Genomic DNA, 13,792 nt, shown 5'->3' with positions numbered 1-13,792 from the left:
AAGTAAGCATTCCTTTTGATGATACCCCTCTACTACATGCCCCTGATATAAGTCCACACACATGCCCCTAAATATGAATGAACCCTTTATTTTCCTTATAGCCTCAATCTGGCTATTATTACTTAACATAAAGTGAAGTTATGCCAATGGATTTTTAGCTAGCATGGTTTAACTAATATTGATTGATCCATTACTTCTATATCCTATTCAGAGTGGGAGATATTTGCATATACTTATTTCTTTTAAGCCTTAAAACAAAATGAAGGTGAATACCATTGTTCTCATTATACTAATGAGCATGGCACTCAAAGTGTTTAAGTTGTACCAAATGAATATGAAATTCTTCAGTTTTTGTTTTGAAACAATTATAGACTCACAGGAAGTTGCAAAGATAATACTGAGACGTTCCATGCACCCTTCACTGGATTTCTCCCAAAGGTTACACCTTACATAACTATAATATGATATCAAATTCAGGAAATAGTTATTAGTGCAGTGTGTGTATATAGCTCTATGTCATTTCAGCACCTGAGTAGATTGGTGTAACCACCACTGCAGTCACCACAATCTTCCTCGTGGTATTTCTGTGTAGTCACAGCTACCCCTATTTTCTGTCTTAAGCTGCCGCCATTCTGGTGTGTTGGCTCGAGAAGGCAGGCTTTTCTTAGGGCTCTTATTTTGTCTGCACCTGCTGGCATTTCTGGGTTCACAACTTCTTCTTCACCCTGTCTGACATGTACATAAGGCAAAAAGAAAACCCAAAGTACTCACAACTGTGTCCCTCAGGTCTGGATGTCCCTAACTCGTCCATCTTCTCTCAACTTTCTGAGGGTTCTTATGTATTTATTTTAATGTCTGCAGTTTTTAGCTGGACTTAACAGGAGGAATAGAGAAAAATGTATTTACTCCATCTTTCCAAAAGGGAAAATTTCATACATAAATATTTAATATGTATTTTAGAAAATTTTCTATACCATTCTTCAGGAGATTTTTCTTCTTTTATATTTTCTGTTCATTAGTTTTCTCTTTTACTCTAAAAGAAAGGTTAACTCTTTAGTCTTTTCTTTAAAAGGATAATGTTTAGCTCCTGTCTGCAGGGGAGATGTGAAGGCCGAGGGGGACAGAAGCTGGCTGAATGGACACAGAAACACAGGGCAGAGAGAAGGAGTGTGCTGTCTCGTTGCGGGGGAGCAACTAGGAGTATATAAAAAAAAAAATAGCAAGGTGTATATATAAGGTTTTGTGTGAGAGACTGACTTGATTTGTAAACTTTCACTTAAAGCACAATAAAATTTTTTTTTTAAAAAAAGGATAGTGTTTAATTAAACATGTCAGTCACTATTTAACATTCAAGTAGCCTTAAAATGGCCACAAGGTAATATATGGAAATTATATAAATTTAAATGTAGAAACTTTGAAAATTCAAAGCAGTATTTTCCATGCTTTCCCCAAAGTATTGCTGTGACATATCTCAACTATTAATTAACATAAAAAAAGAAAAAAATTTTTTTTTTGGTCAATTAAAAATGCTGCATATTTTTCCAAAGTAGGGGGTTTTAAGATTTTCAGATTGTTAAATGAGAGCTGTTTCAGGATAAACAAGGTAAACAAAGTCAAGTATTCATTAGACCATGGGTCAGGAAAGTAAGTACTGTGAAGCAAACTGGCCTGCTGCCTAGTTTTGTAAATAAAGGTTTTGTTTGTTTTAACATATTCAAACTCAGTCATTTACATATTCTCTATGGCTCTTTTCACAATACAATGAAAGAATTTAGTGGTAACAACAGAGAACCTATGGGCCACAAACCCTAAAGCATTTGTTGACCCCTGCATTAGATATTATAAAAGAGGTTTGGGTTTTAAATTTGATATCCAAGTTACTAGGCACACAGGTTTAGCACATTAGAAGTTCTATAACTTTAAACCCACTCACAGCAACCCTATAGGACAGAGTAGAACTGCCCCATAGAGTTTCCAAGGAGCGCCTGGCGGATTTGAACTCTATAACTAATTAAATACAATCTTAAGATAGAAATGTCAATTCTTAATTCTCCGAAAAAAATACCAAACCAAAACCAAACCCACTGCCCCTTGAGTCAATTCTGACTCATAGCTACCCTATAGGACAGAGTAGAACTCCCCCATAGAGTTTCCAAGGAGCGCCTGGCAGATTCGAACTGCCGACCTTTGGGTTAGCAGCCGTAGCACTTAACTACTATGCCACCAGGGTTTCCCTGTAAAAGGTAGGAGACAGCAAAAAAAGAAAAGAAAAGAAAAGAAAAGCTGAGAACTATTAGCTGAAAACCATGTACTGGTGGAATTTATAGTTTAAAATAATCCTGAAAATAATTCAAGTCATAACAGGTAAAAACTAGAAAAGATTACTTTCTATTAGTTCTCTCAACTCCATTGTCATTTCCCGTTTGTGAAAGAAAGTCTTCTTTGGAATGCTTGAGTGCTGGGCCAACACCAGGGGTGATATGATGAAGAGATTGTGTGTGTACTCCCTCTAAGCTGGCAGCACGTTGCCCAAACACTATAATTCTTTAAGATTCTTGTTTCAGGTTTGCAATCCAGACACTGCATTTTGCTCTTTGATGTTAGGAAGAAAAAATTCAGTAAAACCTGTAATATACACAGATGACATTTTAACAATACCAGATCTTAACATTACAAACTGTGGTTTTGGTTCCATCGCAGAGTTGCACTCTATGTTGCGCTTTTGTGAGTTTCCTAATGACTTTACATAATGGATAATGAATGACTCTATGTAATGATGGCAAGTTAAACTTTTACCATAAGACTGCACAGCAATAATTTATATACTCAGTTAATTCTGCCTCTTTGTTCAGAGAGTTTTCCTGTTTCCAAAATCCCCTCTAGTTCTATCCAGTTAGTGTTGGACTATGCTAAATTGTTTGTATTCAACACTGTTAAGGCCTGCTATTTGAACATAGAAAGCCAGAAAATTTTAAGAATTTTAAGACACATATACAACTAAACCATGGGCCTGATGATGTGATGAATCAATATAAAAAATAATCCACCATTCTTAGAGAAAAGTGGTTACCCATAAAAAACAAGCAAACAAACAGGAACCCATCAAGCATTTCAAAGACACTTTGTTTTTTTTTTCCCTTGTGGAACATGATTTTCTGAGGAAAAAAAAACTCACTCTTAAGCATGTCTCTCCTTAGTGGACGGAATTTGCAAAGAAGGTAATGGTTAATATCAAGCTATTAAATTTTGGAAATTAGATTTTCCTAGTTTCTTTCCCCCCAGGGATTTCAATGTCATGTCACATGTATTATGGAAAGCTAATGCATAAATTGTTGTTGTTAGGTGCCATCAAGTTGGTTCTGATTCATAACAACCCTGTGTACAACTGAAGGAAACACTGCCTGTTCCCATGCCATCCTCACAATCATGGCTGTGCTTGAGCCCATCAGTGCAGTTACTGTGTCAATCCATCTTGCTGAGGCCCTTCCTCTCTTTGGCTGACCCTCTAATTTGCCATTCATGATGTCCATCTTCAGTGACTGGTCACTTCTGATGAAGTGCCCAAAGTTCATGGGACGAAGTCTTGCCATCCTCATGTCTAAGGAGCATTCTGGCTGTGGGTCTTCCAACACAGATGTGTTCGTTCTTCTGCCAGTCCATAGTATATTCAATATTCTTCACCAACACCATAATTCAAAGGCATCAGTTCTTCTTTGGTCTTCCTTATTCATTGTCCAACTTTTGCATGCATATGTGGAGATCGAAAATACTGTGGCTTGGGTCAGGTGCACCTTAGTCCTCAAAGTGACATCGTTGCTTTTTAACACTTTAAAGAGGAAGACTTGGATTGGAGCAGACTTGCCCAAAGCAAAGTGTCATTTGATTTCTTGATTGTGGATCCATTGACAATTTCAGTATTTTGTATATTTCTCATGATGTTGTTTATTGGTCCAGTTATGAGGTTTTTGTTTTCTTTGTGGCGAGATGTAACCCATACTGAAGGCTGTAGTCTTTGATCTTCATCAGTAAGTGCTTCAAGCCCTCTTCACTTTCAGCAAGCAAGGTTGTATCATCTGCATAATGTAGGTTGTTAATGAATCTTCTCCAAAACTGATGCGCCATTCTTTTTCATATAGTCCAGCTTCTTGGATTGTTTGGCATACAGATTGAATAAGTTTGGTGAAAGGAAACAACACTGAAGCAACCTTTCCTGATTTTCAATCATGCGGTATTCCCCTTGTTCTGCTCAAAAGACTGCCTCTTTATCTATGTACAGGTTCCTTAGGAGCACAAGTAAGTGTTCCGGAATTACCATTCTTCACAATGTTATCCACTATTTGTTATGATCCACACAGTCGAATGCCTTTGCATAGTCAATAAAACACAGGTAAACATTTTTCTGATATTCTCTGATTTCAGCCAAGATCTATCTGACATCAGCAATGCTATCCCCTATTCCATATCCTCTTCTGAATCTGGTTTGAATTTCTGGCAGTTCCCTGTTGATGTACTGCTGTACAAATGGTTTTATCTAAACAAATTAAAATCCCAAAACCCAACCCATTGCTGCCTAGTTCTTTCTGACTCATAGTGATCGGGTAGGACAGAGTAGAACTGCCGCATAGGTTTTCTAAGGCTGTACTCTTTAGGGAAGTAGACTGTTACATCTTTCTCCTGTGAAGTGGCTGGTAGATTCAACCACCCATCTTTCAGTTGGCAGCCAAGCAATAAACCACTGCACCACTAGAGATCCTTCTAAACAAATTGGGGGCTTTTAAAAATGTTATTATTTCAGGAAATGCAGCTTTTACGTTGGTTGTAAAAGTTATGCTAATTCACGTGCAGGTGGGACTCTGTGGGTAAAATTTCCATTCATAATTTTGAGATGGACCCTATAAATAATCAGAAAGGTACTGTGATGTATAAAATGAACCCAAGTAATACTTACATTAGGTATTATATGCTGAGTATTTAGTATGCCCTGGCACTGTTGTAACATGTATAAGCTTAAAATACATTAGCTTGTTTACTTGTAGTATGCCTTCATGTGCTGCATTCATGAGGAAAAAATGTGATGTTAATTTGAGCCCAGGTTTTACTGATTATTTGAACTCCAAAAGGCAATGAAAACAAAACTTGTACATAATCCATTGTCCATTGCTGTCCAGTCAATTCCTAAATCATAGAGATCCTAAAAGACAGAGTAGAACAGCCTCATAGGTTTCCAAGGCTGTAATCCTTACAAAAGCAGATTGCCACATCTTTCTCCTATAGAGCAGCTGGTGGGTTCCAAACTTGAACCTTTCCTTTAGCAGTTGAGTGCTTTAACCATAGTGTCACCAAGGCTCCTCACTTGTGTATAACCCAAAAAGCCAAACTTTTCTTCCAGCCGCCTCTGACTCATAGCGGCCCTATAGCATAGAGTAGAACTGCTACCATAGGGTTTCCAAAGCTGTAACCTTTTTGGAAGCCAACTACCGCTAAATATCAGATCGTGTCCGTCAAGGCTGCTTTTATACACAATCAAGGCCTACAGGAATTCTGTTGATCCTCCTGGATCTTTACTGAAAGATATGTGAGTAAGAAAGAAAGAATATATAAATAGTGATAAAAAAAAAATCAAGACTCAAAGTTTTCTTGACAATTAGAGACAAGAGCATATAGTGGCTTTCAATAAATTTTTAGCGGAGCTGTAACTTCTAGTGTGAAAAATTATATCCGTTTTTCAAAAGGAATCTATTGCTAATGGATTTTAGTTTGCTTGTTTTACAAATTATATTTTTCTTAATTAACCTGACCATAACTCAAAAATAATCATCACTAATGAGAAGCGAGGATGATTTTAGTGTTCTTGGATTATAGATCAATAAATCTAAGATAAACAATTTTTTATTCCCTTCACTTTTTGTTTGCTACCTCTTTAATTCATGATAGTAGGCACTCAATAAATATTTGTTAAGTGAAAGAATATTTCAGAATTCTGTAAAGTCTTTACATGATCAATGAATTTATATTAACAAAGTGATAAAGGTTTTTAAATTAATATGATTAATAATTATTTACACTTATAATCTATATGAATAGATCATTCTTCAAAGAGTTTATACAAAAAAATACGTAACATATTTTTAATTATAAAACTTCTACTAAGCAAGGCAATATAGCATAGTTCTTAAAAGTACATGGTTAAAAGTACATTGTTGTTGTTGTGTGCCTTGCAGTCCATTCCAACTCATCGTGATCCTACAGGACAGAGTAGAAATGCCCCCATTGGGTCTCCTAGGCTGAACACTTTACAGGAGAAGATTGCCAGGTCTTTTCTTCTGAGCTGGTGGATTATAATCACCAACCTTTTGGTTAGCATCCAAATGCAAACCCACTGCCCTTGATTTGATTCTTACTCATAGCGACCCTACAGGACAGAGCACAAGTGCCTCATAGGTTTTCTAAGGCTGTAATGTTTACAGAAGCAGACTGCCACATCCTTCTCCTGTGGAGCCGCTGGTGGGTTCGAGCCAGCAACCTTTCAGTTAGCAGCAGAGGGCTTAACCACTTAACCACTATGCCACGAGGTCTCCTTGTCCTTAACCTACCCTTTCCCATCAAGTCTATTCTGACTAGTAGATTAAAAAAAAAAAAAAAACAAATTTTTTTTTTTTTCCAAATCCCTAACCCACCACTTTGTGCTTGTGTTAACCTGGACAAATTCTTAAATTCTCTGTGTATCAGTTTCTTCATCTGCAAAACTGAGATAATATTACAGAGTTGTCATATAAATGAGATATTACAGGTAAAGAGTTTAAAAGACTATCCATCCATAACTAAGAGCCCTAAATCCTTAGCAATTATCATTAAAATTCATTTTACAGTTTATTTTTACATAAAAGTTGCTTGAGGACAGATATAAAAAGATGGTGACAAATTCTGTGTTCTCGTGTGATAAACTAGGTAAATGAAATGCACTGATGGCATTTCTAAACTGGTAGGATGTTATTTGATATTTATTTATTTATTCTATGCAGAGAGAAGAGAAGAAATTGTTTACTGAGCAACTACCAGAATGATTGCCCAAAACAAAAGTTTTAATTATTTATTCAGATTCCAATAAACCTGGAAGATGAGGAGGGAGCAAAAAACACAATATACTGGGGAAGGAATTATTACTTTGTTGTCGTTGTTTGTTTTTAAGAGAAAGCAGCCTTTAGCTTTATTTTGTACAGAAGGGGAATAATGCATAAAAATAAAGACCAAAAGAATCTTTTACATAGCTATAGATTCCTAAGGGATCATAATCAAAATAAAGGAGACAAGTCTCTCAGAGACTTCTGTATAATTACTAACCTAAGCAAAGCCAAGGCAAAGGATGCTGAGACTAGAAGACTATGAATAACACTGCCTATTTTTCTGTTTTTTGTCATCATCATCATTATTGTCTCTAAATTCATCCTAGTTTACTGTGCAATCCAATTTCAGCCTTTAAAATTTCTTAAAAATTTTATGAAAATATTTTTCTATTGGAAGACAGACTTTCATCCTCTGTGATAATGTTACAAAAGGAATTTTTTCTCACGTAACAGGTAAAGTGTAACATTTATTGAACAGATTATTTTGTCCCAAAACTCACCAGATATATGTAATGAGCATACGGGCTTAAAAAAAAAAAAAAAAACTAGAGTTAGTGATTATGAAAGAGTAACAAAAAAGTAACTTTTATTGATTTTTGTTAGAGACAGTAGGTCATAGTAGCAGGGTTTATACCTAGTGTAGACATAGATTAAAAACCAAAAACTCATTGCCGTCAAGTCAATTCTGACTCATAGCAACTCTATTGGACAGAGTAGAACTGCCCCATAGGGTTTCCAAAGAGCGCCTGGTGGATTCGAACTGCTGACCTTTTGGTTAGCAGCCATACTTCTTAACCACTATGCCACCAGGGTTTCCAGACATAGATTAAACTCACAGAAAATCAAACAGGATTAGAAATGATCATGGTTTTCATACCAAGTTGCTGGCCTACCATGACCTACTGTTTCTAACAAAAATCAATAAAAGTTACTTGTTACTCTTTCATAATTAGTAGCTCTAGGTTTTTTTTTTTTTAAGCCTATATGCTCATTACATATATCTGGGAGTTTTGGGACAAAATAATCTATTCAACAAATTCTTTCTGCATATAATGTAAACTTTCCCTGAGAGTAGTCACTTAAAAACTCATATTTATTGCATTTTTTTTCCTAAGGCTATATTTCATTATAATTCACAGAGAACATTACTGCATAAATATACAAATTAACAGTATGCTATACTAAAGTCTTGAAAATTTGTGTTTAAAGTATACAAGATTATGGAGTTCATTACAGTAACACTTTCCTTGTTAGCCATTTTTTTTTAATGTTTCTTTTTGCATTGGGTTTGAATTTAATCCAATACCAGCTGTATTGTTTCTGGACAGTGCTGGAGCTCTGAAGATGTATTACACCCATGCATCATCATAGCATTGTCATTCTGACGATATATTAGTGTAATACATCTTCAGAGCCCTAATATGAGAAGCTGTCTGGGTGGAATGGGGCAAGAAGCAAATTCAATTCAATTATAGGACAAAAGACCCAGCTGAAGAGAAGGAGAGAACTCTCAGAACAGGGCTCTCAGTGGAGTTGATTACAACCTAGTGTTTAATGGAAGTAAATTCCATATTTCCTTTTGTGACATGGCAAGCAATAATTCTGAATTTTGAACACACATCTGTAAAGATAAAATGGTTCCTCAGCCCTCTGGGTTGAATTCAATAGAGGCCTGATGTTTTTTGGGGGGGCATTTAATTGATTTTGGGGGAAATTGTACATACATAGCTGTTCATTTAATATATAAACCTATAGTATGCAGTTAACTTACAGATTAGTTTACTGAAATGTGATAGGCATAAAGGAATATTTGCCTCTCAAATAAAGTCTTCCAAGGCACTTTTGAAATTTTCAGATGTAGGGGAGAGTGGCTTACTGAAAAGTGATCAGCAGGCAACAAATGAGGACCAGCCACTCTTCACTACCAACTCATGATTATTTCCACTAGATTGGGCGGTCTGGAGTCATCAATAAGTCTGATTGCCTGGCCAAATTTTTTTCTGGACATGTCTCATATGTTATAAAGCAGAATGACTCTTTAATTTTATCATAGTACAAATACATTTGGGATTTAAAGCTTTCAGTCTAGCTCATGTTAGATTGCTTAAATAAAAATTCCCTAAGTCATCATGCAATGATTATAGTATAAATATTTATTTTACAACTTTTTATTTTGTCAAAAAGCATCTATTAAACACTTATTCTGTGCCAGACACCGTACTAGGCGATCAGTATGAAGTTGTAAGAGGAAAACCCACGGCTACTAAATGCAAGGCATTTACAATCGAGTTGGAAGAGACTGCATGAACAAGTGAACAATTACACATTAAGTAAAGACTATGAATACAATAAATGAGGTCTCTTTGAGGGGTTACCTTCTAAACTGAGTCTTGAAGTTGAAGGACAGAGACGCTGCTGTACGAAGCAGTGTAATACATTGCATTTGGAGGGAACAGCATTTGCAAATGCTTAAAGGTAAGAAAGAAGTTGGTGTGTAGTAGGATTTAAAGTTAGTGGGTCTGGAACAAGTTGAGAGGAGGAGATGAGAATGGCTTAAGATGAGGTTGGAGTAGTTTAGTTGGAGGTGGTAAGATCAAGTAGAAGTTGGAGGCCACGGTGAGGAGTTTAGATTTTTTTTCCTAAATGCAAAGGTAAGACTTTTAAAGTTTATGAGCAGGGAAGTGATATGATCTGATTTTCATTTTAAGAAGATACTTTTGGTATAGTGTAGAGAATGAGATGAAAGGAGGCTGGAGAAGAATCAGGGAGACCATTTAGGAAACTACTGCAGTATTTGAGATGGAACATGATGTCGACTAGCCAGGATGATCACAGTAGAGATGGAGAGGAGTTGGCGAACCCACTGATATTTTGGAGGAAAAGCCACAAGAGTTGTTTATAAACTGAAGGCAGGGGATATCTGTTAATTTTCTGTCTTCATCAGTTTGGAGAAAGGGCATATCATTAACTGAGTTGGGGAAAACCAGGGAAGAAATATATTTGGGAGGAAAAATTGAGATTTCTGTTGTGGCCATGTTACGGTTGTGACGCATATAAAACATCAAGTGAAAATGTCGGGGAATAATTTGATGTATGAGGTTTGATCTCAAGGAAGAGCCCAGAACAAGAAATGAGATTTGGCATCATGAGTGTAAGCCTTTTCTAAGGAGGCAAGATTGACAGACAGAAGAGGGCCCAGGACTAATGTCTGAGGATCTGCATTTGGAAGACAAGTGAGCGAAAGAGACTGAGAAAGAGCTGCAAGTGGGACAGATGAAGATCGAGAGGGGAAAGTATTTTAATTATCAGAAAGTGATCTAGTGAGTTGACATTTAATGAAGTTGATGAGAGGTTGAATAAGATATATATAGAAAAGCGTCTATTGTGCTTGAGTATATGGAGATCACTTTTGACCTTAATAACAGCAATTTCCGTGAAACTGTGGAAACTGGAGCCAGATAGAGTTCTTTAAGGAGGAAATGCCAGGGTTGGGGGAGGGGGCACTAAAGAAGTGGAGAAAGATTGTCTTTTTCAAGAAATTTTGTGGTAAAGGGGAGAAGTGAAATGCAGTGCTTACTGTAGTGTTGTGCAGAGTTCAAGGAAGGGATTTTTTTTTTTTTTAAAGAGTAGCATAACAAACCCAATATACTTATCCAGCTTTCACAATTATCAATACATAGGCAACCTTATTTAATCTATACCTCTTCCCCAGCTCAAGAGTGAGGGGTTCTTTTTTTTTAATTTTACAGAAGAATTTACATTAAAAAGACTATAAGCAGTAGTAATTGCAGAATGTTTACATTCCACTCTATCATAAAATTAAACAGAAATAGTAGCACATGTAAAAGTGGTATCCCCTTCTCTTTTATGTTTTGTTCTTAAACTCATGATGGAAGGGTTTCTGTTTGACCAATAGAGAGTGCATAAGGAGCCCAACAACTCTCTGGAGTGTGCTGTGTGCTGCTCACAAGCTCTCTTTCCTCAGTTCTACCACTGGAACATTTCTTGTCACTTCAGAGCAGTAGAGTTTCTCAGTCACAGATCGTTCAGGAAAGCTTCTAGTCCCTTTTTTGATGGCATGCTCTGTCTTTTAGTTTTGTTCCATTGCTTTGCCCTGAGATTATGTGTGCTGTATGCCCCAACTCATTACCCTAGGTGTCTGCTGCTGATGACTAGGGCCAGCCTATAACCTTCGCCTGGCAGTTTATCGCTCAAAGGAATCACCATCCTTTCCCTTTCCTTGTGGTCTGTAACAGGAGATGCAGTCCTCAAAAAAGTCAGCCTTTCTCTTCCCAGGTATTCTCTAGCTCTGCAGCCATCACATATTGCCAACTGCTGCCATTGCCATTCTGAATTATTACAGAGCATATGCTGAACCCAGAAAGTTAAATCAGAAAGAAGAACACTATCAGGTGCAGTTTTCAGGTAGTTAGAAAAAAAAAAAAATGCTTCTGTCTGTACACCTGTTGAATTTGATTTGTACTATAGAAGGTGGCACAACGGTGAAGAACTTGACTGCTAAACAAAAGGTCAGCAGCTTAAATCCACTAACCATTCCTTGGAAACTCTATGGGCCAGTTCTACTCTGTCCTATAGGGTCACTATGAGTCAGGATCATGGAATCCACTCCATGGCAACATTTTTTGGTTTTGTTTTGTTTTTATACAGCAAGTTCAGGCCCTGGCGGCACAGTGGTTAAGCATTTGGCTGCTGACCAAAAGATTGGCAGTTCAAATTCACCAGCTGCTCCTTGGAAATCCTATGGGGCAGCTCTACTCTGACCTATAAGGTAGCTGTGAGTTGGAATCAACTTGATGACAATGCGTTTGCATTTTTTATAGCAGGTTTACGAGCTTACTTTGAATAAGAAAATTTTTTGTCAAATACAATAGCTTGATAAATTTACTGGATCTTTAAATTTGTGTGGAATATCTCAAGTGTTACACCTATGATACACTGGGTCTGTGTAGAGTCTAAGACTGTGATCTAAGAGGATTAAAGTAGAATTAAAATTCTGACTTAGGTAGTTTGATAATGGAATTGGATCCCAACCTTTACTTTGCTTCAGTTTGCAAATTTTTACTCTAGGTTTTCTTTCTACAGATGGTAGGGTAATCAGATGTGAGGGGGTTGAATAGAATATGATTTCTCCAAACCCCCCTAAATTAAAGAAGAACACATGTTGAGCTTGTTAAGGTCCTGACATAATCATCTTTAATCATGATGTCTAGACTAAACATCAAACATGCCTAGATTAAGATACGGAATTTAGCTTGTCTTTCAGTATATGAGTTTTCTTATATACTGCCTTCCAATTGCATTATTTTTACCTTTAAACATTCACTAATTTGAAAATCTACATATGAAAGGTGATATAGACCTACTAAAGATATTTTAACAACCCACTCGCAGAGTACAAAAGAAGGGTATATAATTATTAGAAAACCAGAAGAGAAATCTTGTTAACAACTCACAGGTAGAAGACCCTTTTAGTATCAGTGATTGCCTAAAGAGCATGAAAGGACGGGCTTTATGTAGCTCTGTAATTGCTAATAGGGACAGGTGGGGTCACAATGAGTTGGAATCAACTCAAGAGAGACTAACAACAATAATAACAACAACAGATTGTCATTCTGGATCAAGTATTCAAGACATGGGCAAAAGATCCCTGAGATATATTAAGCTCACTGGCACTGCCCACTTTTGATGATTTGTGTGGGTGTAGATGACACTATCTTTTATCTCTCCTAGTGTATAAGATCCATATGAGCCAAAGCCCATTCTATCCTGATCACCATTGTGCTTGACATATACTAGGTGCCTAATAAATAGTTTGGAACAGATGATAAAAACTGAAATATACTTCTAGTGACTTAGAGTAATGACTTGAGCTGTTCTACCACTAACACTGGCAACAATAATGATATCAACAGTGATCATCTATTGTCTGCTAGGCAATTAATTTTTTTCCTATAGGGTCGCTATGAGTCAGAATCGACTCGACAGCAGTGGGCAGTGGGTAGGCAATTTATGGAAACCCTGGTGGTTAAGTGCTACAACTGCTAACCAAAGGGTCAGCAGTTTGAATCTGCCAGGCGCTCCTTGGAAGCTCTATGGGGCAGTTCTACTCTGTCCTATAGGGTCGCTATGAGTCAGAATCGACTCGACGGCACTGGGTTTGGTTTGGTTTTTAGGCAATTTATATCCATTTTCCTAATTAAACCTCAAAAAAATCCCTGTGTTATAGGTGGTGTCATTTGCATTTTGGAATAAAAAGGTATATGACTCTGAAAATTTAAGTAATTTTCCCAAAGGCCACAACTAGTATGTTCCTGAGTCAGAATTACACTCAGTTCTGACAAATCCCAAAGCCCAATCTGTTCCTATCACTAAAAGAAGAATCTGGAATGTGACTTACTAACTACATGGAAGTACTGAGAAATAGAATCTCTAGTTCATGAGCTTACTGTTTGTAGGATGTTTTTCATCTCAAAATGGCCAATATTTTCTGGAAGAATTTTCAAGAATGAAATCTACTGGAAAATAGAACTTAAGTACTGTTAAGTAGTGAATTCCCTATTGCTGGAACTAATAATAAAGGCTGCATAATCTCTTTCAGAAATTCTGCCTAAGAGAACTCATTGCCTTAGGAAAGGGAGAAGGTGCAT

The sequence above is a fragment of the Loxodonta africana genome, chromosome 3, assembly GCF_030014295.1.
Source record: "Loxodonta africana isolate mLoxAfr1 chromosome 3, mLoxAfr1.hap2, whole genome shotgun sequence".
Taxonomy (NCBI): Eukaryota; Metazoa; Chordata; class Mammalia; order Proboscidea; family Elephantidae; genus Loxodonta; species Loxodonta africana.
This window is presented reverse-complemented; position numbering follows the sequence as displayed.